At 60.0% G+C, this 8,977-nt stretch overlaps 3 pseudogenes across 2 annotated transcripts; all 3 read left to right on the forward strand.

Moving 5' to 3' along the window:
• Positions 1–64: 64 nt before the first annotated feature.
• Positions 65–2,335, forward strand: LOC111524592 (annotated as a pseudogene). The gene is made up of 2 exons (XR_003308458.1): positions 65–1,039; positions 1,132–2,335. The product of XR_003308458.1 is annotated as a putative uncharacterized protein FLJ44672 (transcript).
• Positions 1,946–3,414, forward strand: LOC113222567 (annotated as a pseudogene). Its single transcript, XR_003308457.1, has 4 exons — positions 1,946–2,016; positions 2,222–2,515; positions 2,642–2,691; positions 3,093–3,414. The product of XR_003308457.1 is annotated as a putative uncharacterized protein FLJ44672 (transcript).
• A 1,078-nt stretch (positions 3,415–4,492) lies between these two features.
• LOC113222568 lies at positions 4,493–5,572 on the forward strand (annotated as a pseudogene).
• Positions 5,573–8,977: the final 3,405 nt, after the last annotated feature.

Consider the following 8,977-nt stretch of genomic DNA (forward strand, 5'->3'; position numbering starts at 1 on the left):
GTTTTGTTCTTTGAGACAGGGTCTTGCTCTGTCACCCAGGCTTGACTGTAGTGGCATAATCATGACTCACTGCAGCCTTGATCTCCCAGGCTCAAACTTCAGCTTCCTGAGTAGCTGAGACTACAAGTGTGCACCACCACTCCCAGCTAATTTTTTTCTTTTTTTGGATAGAGACAGGGTCTCACTGTGTTGTCCAGACCGGTCTCTAGCTCCTGGCCTTAAGCAGTCCTCCTGTGTTAGCTTCTCAAATTGCTGGAATTTTGGGTATGAGCCACCATGCCTGGCCTGGGCTAGTCCTGATTTCTCTAGAGTTCTCTTTACTTTGTGCTAGCCAATCTCTCATTATGCCGTTCCCCTGTTACAATGAATAATTCTCTGGATTAAATTTTACCACTTTAAACTTTTGAGTGGTTTATGTCTCCTGGTTGGACTCTAATATGCCCGGAAGGGTCCCAGGAGATGAACCCACACAGATGGGATTTGGGCATAGGTTTGGTTTTCCAAGGGACAGTGCTGAGCTCCTTGCCAATGGGAAATGGGATGCTGGTGATTTCCGGTAAGTGACCTCACAGTGACTCAAGCTACCACTTACTGTTGATTGTGATGAAATGCCAACTGAGAGGCACATGCCTTGGGAGCTAAGTGGTTGCTGCACTGGACCGCTATGAAGACTGGTGTGGGAAGGGTCCTTTTGGATGCACGTGAGCGGGGGTCCCCAACCCCTGAGCCATGGAAGCTGTAAGGAGCCACACAACAGGAGGTGAGTGGTGTCGAGTGAGGGAAACTTCATCTGTATTTACAGCCACTCCCCTTTGCTCACATTCCTGCCTGAGCTCCACCTTCTCTCAGGTCAGCAACAGCATTAGATTCTCATACGAGCACGCACCCTGTTGTGAACCATGCATGTGAGGGATCTAGGTTATGCTGTCCCTATGAGAATCTAATGCCTAATGATCTGTCACTTTCTCCCGTCACACTCAGATGGGACCATCTAGTCGCAGGAAAACAAGCTTAACATGGCTACTGATTCTACATTATGGTGAGTTCTATAATTACTTTACCATATATCACAATTTAATAATGGAAATAAAGTACCTAATAAATGTAACATGCTTGAATCTTTTGGCCCAGGTCTTGCCTCCCGGCAGCCTCTCCAGGCCCAGAAGTTTCTCCAGACAGCCTTTACAGACCAAGCTCATGACTCACAATGGTCTATTTAGGCCCATACCCTACCTCACAGCAGTCTCTGCGTCTGAGACTACTGCCTCACAACAGCATCCACAGGCCCAGCTCCATCATTATGACAGCCTCTTTAGGCCCAGCTCCTGCCTCAGAACAACCTCTTTTGGCTCAGCTCCTGCCCAGCTTCTAATGGCCTTTGAAGACCCAAAAGTGCCTCAGGTCAAACTTTCCAGGCCCACCCTCTGCCTCCCAGTGGCCTGGACAGGCCCAGCTCCTACGTGACAATGGCCTCTCCAGGCCCAGCTTTTGCCTCATGGACATCTTCCCCAACCAAGCTCCTACCTGCCTCCTGGCCATCTTGATGGGCCCAGATCCTGCCTCACGCTAACCTCATTACGCCCAGCTCATGCCTCACTGTGGCCTGTCCAGGCCCAGGTCCTGCCCCCCGACAGGCTGTCCGTGCCTGAAACTTCCTCAAGTCAGCCTCTCCAGTCACAGCTCCTGCCCAACATTGGCCTCTTTAGGCACAGCTTGTGCCTTGGTGGCCTCTCCAGGCCCAGCTCCTGCATCCTGGCAGCTTCTCTAGGCCAAGAACTTTCTCAGGTTCACCATCCCAGGCCCAACTCCTGCCTCCCGTCAGCCTCTATAGGCTCAACCTCTGCCTTACAGGAGACTTTCCTGGCCACCTAGGCCAAGCTCCTCCCTTTCAGCAGCCTCTGCAGGCCCAGCTCCTGCCTCTCAGTGACCTCTCTAGAGCAAGCTCATGCCTCACAGTGGCCATTCTGGCTCAGCTTTTGCCTTTTGGCAGCATGTCCAGGCCCAGAACTTCCTCAAGTGGGCCTCTCCAGGCCCACCACTTCCTCCCGGCTGCATCTCCAGGCCCACCTCCTACCTCACAACAACCTCTTTCAGCTCAGCTCTTGCCCAGCTCCTGGCAGCCTTTATAGGCCCAAAGCTTTCTCACATCACGTTCTCCAGCACAACCTGCCTCCCAGCAGCTTAAATAGGTCCAGCTCCTGCGTGACCATGGCCTCTCCAGGCTCAGCTCTTGCCTAACGGAGTTCGTCCTTGGCCAAGTTCCTGCCTGCCTCCCAACAGGCTCGAAAGGCCCAGCTCCTGCCCCCGACAGTCTCTCCAGGCCAAAATCTTCCTCAAGTCAGCCTCTACAGGCTGGTCTCTTGCCTCACACTGGCCTCTCCAGGCCCAGCTCCTGCATCTTGGCAGCCTCTCCAGGCCCAGCTCTTGCCTCGTGGCAGCTGCCCCAGGCCAAGTTTCTGACTGCCTGCCAGCAGCCTCAACAGGCACAGCTCCTCCCTCATGCTGGCCTGTTTACGCCCAACTCATGACTGTCAGGCCCTATCCAGGCCCAGTGCCTGCCTGCTGACTGACTCTTGAAGCCCAGAACTTCCTCGAATCAGCCTTTTTAGGCCCACCTTCTGTCTACTGTCGGACTCTACAGACCAGCCTCTGCCTCACAGTGGACCCTCCAGACCCAGATCATGTCTTACTGTGGCATCCTCAGGTGAAGATCCTGCCTTTCGGCAGCTTCTACAGGGCCATCTCCTGCCTTGCAATGGCCTCTTTAGGGCAAGCTCATGCCCCATGGCGACTTTTCCAGGCACAGATTTTGCCTTTTGCAGCCTGTCCAGGCCCAGAATGTCCTCAACTCGGCATCTCTGGGACGAGTTCATTCTCCGGGCTGCATCTACAGGCCCATTTCCTGTCTCAAAACGACTTCCTTTGGCCCAACTCCTACCTAGCTACTGGCAGCCTCTGTAGGCCACAGACTTCTTAAAGCTTTCCAGGCCCACCTTCGGCCTCCCAGCAGCCTCAGCCATCAAACTATTCCCTCATGGCAGCTACAAAAAGCCAAGTTTCTCCCTGCCTCATGGCATCCTCCGAAAACTGAGCATTTGCCTCACGGCAGCCTCCCCAGGCCACAAATCTGCCTGTCTCCCAGCAGTCTTGACAAGTCCAGCTGCTGCCTCACAATGGCCCCTTTAGGCCCAGCTCATGCCAAAAGGTGGGCATAGCTCTTGCCTCCTGGCAGCCTCTGCAGGCCCCAATTCTCCAAAAGTTGGCCTCTCCCAACCCAGCTCCTACCTCACGTCAGCCTACACAGGCCCAAACTCTACCACACAGTGGCCCTTCCAGGCCTACCACTTGCCTGATCATGGCCTCCTCAGGTGAAGCTCCTGCCTCACAATGGCCTCTGTAGGCCAAGCTCATGTCTCCCGGTGGCCTTTCCTAGCTTAACTTTTGCTTTTTGATGCATACTCCAGGCCCAAAACTTCCTCCATTCAGCCTGTCCAGGCCAAGATCTTCCTCCCAAAGGCCTCTGCAGGCCGAAATCATCCTGAAGTCAGCCTCTGCAGGCCTAGGTCCTGCCTTCCAGTGCTGTGTAGGTCAAGCCAATGCCTCACAGCAGGCTTTCCAGCCCGAGCATTTACTTTTGTGCATGTGCTCCATGCCCTCGAATTACTCCAGTCGGTCTCTCCAGGCCCAGCTCTTCCTCCCAGCAGCTAAACTGTCCTCAACTCGGCCTCTCCAGGGCCAACTCCTGCCTTCTGGTGGCTTCTGCAGGCTAAAATCGACCTCACGTCAGTCTCTTTAGGCCTGGCTCTTGCCTCTAAGTAGACTCTCCAGGTGCACAACTGCCTCAAGTCAGCCTCTTCAGGCCCAACTCCTGCCTCCCAGTGGCCTCTTTAGGACCAGCTCATTCTATGTAACGGATTTTCCAGGCCCAGTTTTGCCCTGTGCTTCCTGAGGCCCAGAACGTCCTCATGTCGGACGCACCAGACCCATTTGCTGCCTCATGGTGTTCTCTCCTGGCCCGGGTCTTCCTCCTGACTGTGTTTATAGACCCAACTCCAGCCAGACAACAACCTCTGTGGACGTACCCTCTGCCCAGCTTCTGATGGCCTGTATACGCCGAAAACGTCCTCAACCCAAGCTCACTAGACCAAACTCAGGCCACATGGGGGCCTCTGCAGGCCCAAATAATCCTGAAGTTGACCCGTCCAGGTCTAGCTACTGACTCCTGAAGGCCTCTGCAGACCCAGTCTGTGCCTCATGGCAGCCTCCCCAGACCAGGGTCTTCCTCCTGGCTGCATATACACGCCCAACTCTTGCCTCACAAAAAACAACTTCTTTTCGCTCAGGTCCTACACACCTAGTTCCAGCCTCTGTAGGCCAGAAACTTTCTCCAATGAAGCTTTTTCGGCATCCCCAGTCCAGAGCTCTTCCTGCCTTTCGGCAGCTCCGACAGGCCACGCTCCTGCCTCCTTGTGGCCTCTTTAGGCCCAGCTAATTCGTCACGGGGAACGGCCTTTCCAGGCCCTGTCTTTGCCTTTTGGCGGCCTTTCCAGGCCCAGAACTTCCTCAGGCCGGTCTCTCCAAGCCCAGTTGCGGCCTCCCGGCCTCCTGTCAAGGCCCAGCTCCTCCTGCTCCCGGCTGCGGCCCCAGGCCCATCTCCTGCCTCACAGCAACCTCTTTGGACTCGGCTCCTGCCCAACTCCTGCTCAGCGGCCTTTATAGGCCCCAAACGTCCTGAAGCGAGGCCCTCCAGGCCCGGCTCGGGCCTCACGGTGGCCTCTCCGGGCTCGGCTCCTGCCCTCCGACGGCGTCTCCAGGCCCTAGACTTCCTCCAGCCAGCTTCTCTCGGCCCAGCTCGGGCCTCCCAGCGGCCTCTGCAGGCTCACGCCATCCTCGAGTCGGCCTCTCCAGGGATCGCTGCTGCTCCTGGCGGCCCCAGCAGGCCCAACTTGTCCTCCAGTCAGCCTCCGCCGGCCCAGCTCCTGCCTCTCGGCGGCCTCTCCAGCTGCCAGACTTCCTCAGGTCAGCCTCTCCAGGCCCAGCTCCTCCTGCCTGCCACTGGCCTCCTCAGGACCAGCCCCGCTCACGCCTCTCGGCGGCCTTCCCGGGCCCCGCTTCTGACTTCTGGCGGCCTCCTCAGTCCCAGGACTTGACGTCCAGTCGGTGTATCCATGCCCAGCCTCCTGCCTCCCGAAGGCCCGCACAGGCCCAGCCTCTGCCTCACAGCGGACTCTCCACGCCCAGCTCTCGCCTCACTGCGGCCTCCCCAGGCCAGAGCTCCTCCTGCCTTTCAGCAGCTCCGACAGGCCCTGCTCCTGCCTCCCAGTGGCCTCTTTAGGCCCAGCTCATTTGTCACGGGGAAGGGCCTTTCGAGGCCCCGTCTTTGCCTTTTGGCGGCCTCTCCAGGCCCAGAACTTCCTCAGGCTGGCCTCTCCAGGCACAGTTGTGGCCTCCCGGCCTCCTGTCCAGGCCCAGCTCCTCCTGATCGTGGCTGCGGCCGCAGGCCCAGCTCCTGCCTCACAGCAACCTCGTTGGACTCGGCTCCGGCCCAGCTCCTCCTCAGCAGCTTTTGTAGGCCCCAAACGTCCTGAAGCCAGGCCCTCCAGGGCCGGCTCGGGCCTCACGGTGGCCTCTCCGGCTTCGCCTCCTGCCCTCCGACGGGGTCTCCAGGCACCAGACTCCCTCCAGCCGGCTTCTCTCGGCCCAGCTCAGGCCTCCCAGCGGCCTCTGCAGGCCCAAGCCGTCCCGGAGTCGGCCTCTCCAGGCCCGGCTGCGGCCTCCCAGTGGCCTCTCCAGGCGCGAAACGTCCTCAGGTGGGCACCTCCAGGGCCAGCTCCCGCTTCCCGTCGGCCTCTACATGCCCAGCCTCTGCCTCCCTGGAGGCGGCCGCTCCAGGCCCAGCTCTTCCTCCCAGCTGCAGCCTCCACGGGCCCAACTCCTGCCTCGGAAGCAACAGCCTCTTTGGGCTCAGCTCCTGCCCAGCTCCTGCCAGCCTTTGTAGGCCCAAAACTCTCTCCTGTCAAGCTCTTCTGGGCCCATCTCCTGCCTCCCGCTGGCCTGCACAGACCCAGCTCTGTCTTGAGAACAGCCTCTGCAGGCCCCGCTCCTGCCTCCCTGGGGCCTCTCCGGGCCCAGCTCTCGCCTCACGGCGCCTCCCCGGGGCCACGTTCCTGCCCAGCTCCTCCCACCGCGGTGGCCTGCTTAGGCCAAACTCAGGCCTCTGGCTGCCTGCCTCGCAGGCATCAGCGCCTGCCTCACACTGGTCTCTCTAGGCCGAGGTCCTCCCTCACGTGGGCCCGGGGAGGCTCAGCTCGTGCCTGCCATGGCCTCCCCAGGCCCAGCTCCTGCCTGTGGGCGGCCTCTCCAGGCCCAGCCTGTGCCTGACGGTGTGCCCTCCAGGCCCACCTCTTGCCGGGCCGTGGCCCCTTTGGGCCACGCTCCTGCCTTTCGGCGGCCTCGCCGGCCCAGCTCCGGCCTCCCGGTGGCCTCTGAAAGAGGCCAGGCGCGTGCCCCAGGGCGGCCTTTCCGGGCCTGGCCTTTGCTGCTTTGCACCCTCTCCAGGCCCTGAACTTGCTCCAGTCGGCCTCTCCAGGCCCAGCTCTTTCCTCCCGGTGGCCTCTGCAGGCCCACGCTGTCCTCGAGTCAGCCTCTCCAGGGATCGCTCCTGCTCCCGGCGGCCCCTGCAGGCCCAACGTGTCCTCCAGTCGGCCTCCGCCGGCCCAGCTCCTGCCTCTCGGCGGCCTCCAGCTGCCAGAATTCCTCAGGTCAGCCTCTTCAGGCCCAGCTCCTCCTGCCTGCCACTGGCCTCTTCAGGCCCAGCCCTGCTCACACCTCTGGGCGGCCTTCCTGGGCCCTGCTTCTGACTTCTGGCGGCCTCCTCAGGCCCAGGACTTGACCTCCAGTCGGCCTCTCCATGCCCAGCCTCCTGCCTCCCGAAGGCCCGCACAGGCCCAGCCTCTGCCTCCCAGCGGACTCTCCACGCCCAGCTCTCATCTCACTGTGGCCTCCCCAGGCCAGAGCTCCTCCTGCCTTTCGGCAGCTCCGACAGCCCCACTCCTGCCTCCCAGTGGCCTCTTTAGGCCCAGCTCATTCGTCACGGAGAAAGGCCTTTCCAGGCCCCGTCTTTGCCTTTTGGCGGCCTCTCCAGGCCCAGATCTTCCTCAGGCCGTCCTCTCCAGGCCCAGTTGCGGCCTCCCGGCCTCCTGTCCAAGCCCAGCTCCTCCTGCTCCTGGCTGCGGCTGCAGGCCCAGCTCCTGCCTCACAGCAACCTCTTTGGACTCGGCACCGGCCCAACTCCTGTTCAGTGGCCTTTATAGGCCACAAACGTCCTGAAGCCAGGCCCTCCAGGCCCGGCTCGGGCCTCACTGTGGCCTCTCCGGGCTCGGCTCCTGCCCTCCGATGGCGTCTTCAGGCCCCAGCCTTCCTCCAGCCGGCTTTTCTCAGCCCAGCTCTTTCCTCCCGGCGGCTTCTGCAGGCCCACGCCGTCCTCGAGTCGGCCTCTCCAGGGATCGCTCCTGCTCCCGGCGACCCCTGCAGGCCCAATTCGTCCTCCAGTCGGCCTCCGCCGGCCCAGCTCCTGCCTCTCGGCGGCCTCTCCAGCTGCCAGAATTCCTCAGGTCAGTCTCTCCAGGTCTAGCTCCTCCTGCCTGCCACTGGCGGCCTCAGGCCCAGCTCCGCTCACGCCTCTGGGCGGCCCCAGACTTCCTCCAGCCGGCTTCTCTCGGCCCAGCTCGGGCCTCCCAGCGGCCTCTGCTAGGCCCAAGCCGTCCCGGAGTCGGCCTCTCCAGGCATGAAACATCCTCAGGTGGGCCCCTCAAGGGCCAGCTCCCGCCTCCCGTTGGCCTCCACAGACCCAGCCTCGGCCTCCCTGGTGGCGGCCGCTCCAGGCCCAGCTCTTCCTCCCGCCTGCGGCCTCCACGGGCCCACCTCCTGCCTCGCAAGCAACAGCCTCTTTGGGCTCAGCTCCTGCCCAGCTCCTGCCAGCCTTTGTAGGCCCAAAACTCTCCCGTCAAGCTCTTTTGGCCCACCTCCTGCCTCCCGCTGGCCTGCACAGACCCAGCTCTGTCTTGAGAACAGCCTCTGCAGGCCCCGCTCCTGCCTTCCCAGGGCCTCTCCGGGCCCAGCTCTTGCCTCACGGTGCCTCACCGGGGCCACGTTCCTGCCCGGCTCCCGGCAGCCTCAACAGGCCCAGCTCCTCCCTCCGCGGTGGCCTGTTTAGGTCCAACTCAGGTCTCTGGCTGCCTGCCTCGCAGGTGTCAGCGCCTGCCTCACACTGGCCTCTCTAGGCCGAGGCCCTCCCTCACGCGGGCCCGGTGAGGCCCAGCTCGTGCCTGCCGTGGCCTCCCCAGGCCCAGCTCCTGCCTGTGGGTGGCCTCACCAGGCCCAGCCTGTGCCTGACGGTGGTCTCTACAGTATTACAAATAGTCAAGTGAAGATGATAAAGCCAAATAGTATCAAATTACAGAAAGTGCCGTATCAGTAATGCCTTTTGTATCTTTATAAGTGTTGACACAGGGTCACAAGGTGAACAGAAAATAAATACATAAAAAACCTCCATCAGATCCTCAAGTCTCCTGAAGGCCAGCAACTACAGTGCTTGCCATCACAGGGACACACATTCACCACAGACCAGCTAGCTCCCTGGGTACCAGAGGGCTTGGGTATTTACACCTGAGACTAAATTTACAACAGCATTTTGTCCTTCAGCTTGAGAGCTGGGTCCTTCTTTGAGTCATTTGCTTGCACCCAAACTCAAAGTTCATTATTGAAACTCCAGTGGACATTTTTCTCCATTGATCGCTTCTTAGGTGGAAAGCAACAAAGGCTTTTGCAATTTTGTTTTGTTTTCAAATTGTGCTAATTTCTGTTGCAGTTTTCATTTCCTAGAGTCTTCCTTCAGTTCTGTTCATAGGATTTTACTTAACGCAAGACCATTTTAGTCCTTGAAACGGAGAGAAGCAGCTATCTGTCAGGGGGTCCT

This window comes from Piliocolobus tephrosceles, unplaced genomic scaffold (genome assembly GCF_002776525.5).
Source record: "Piliocolobus tephrosceles isolate RC106 unplaced genomic scaffold, ASM277652v3 unscaffolded_32007, whole genome shotgun sequence".
Classification (NCBI taxonomy): domain Eukaryota; kingdom Metazoa; phylum Chordata; class Mammalia; order Primates; family Cercopithecidae; genus Piliocolobus; species Piliocolobus tephrosceles.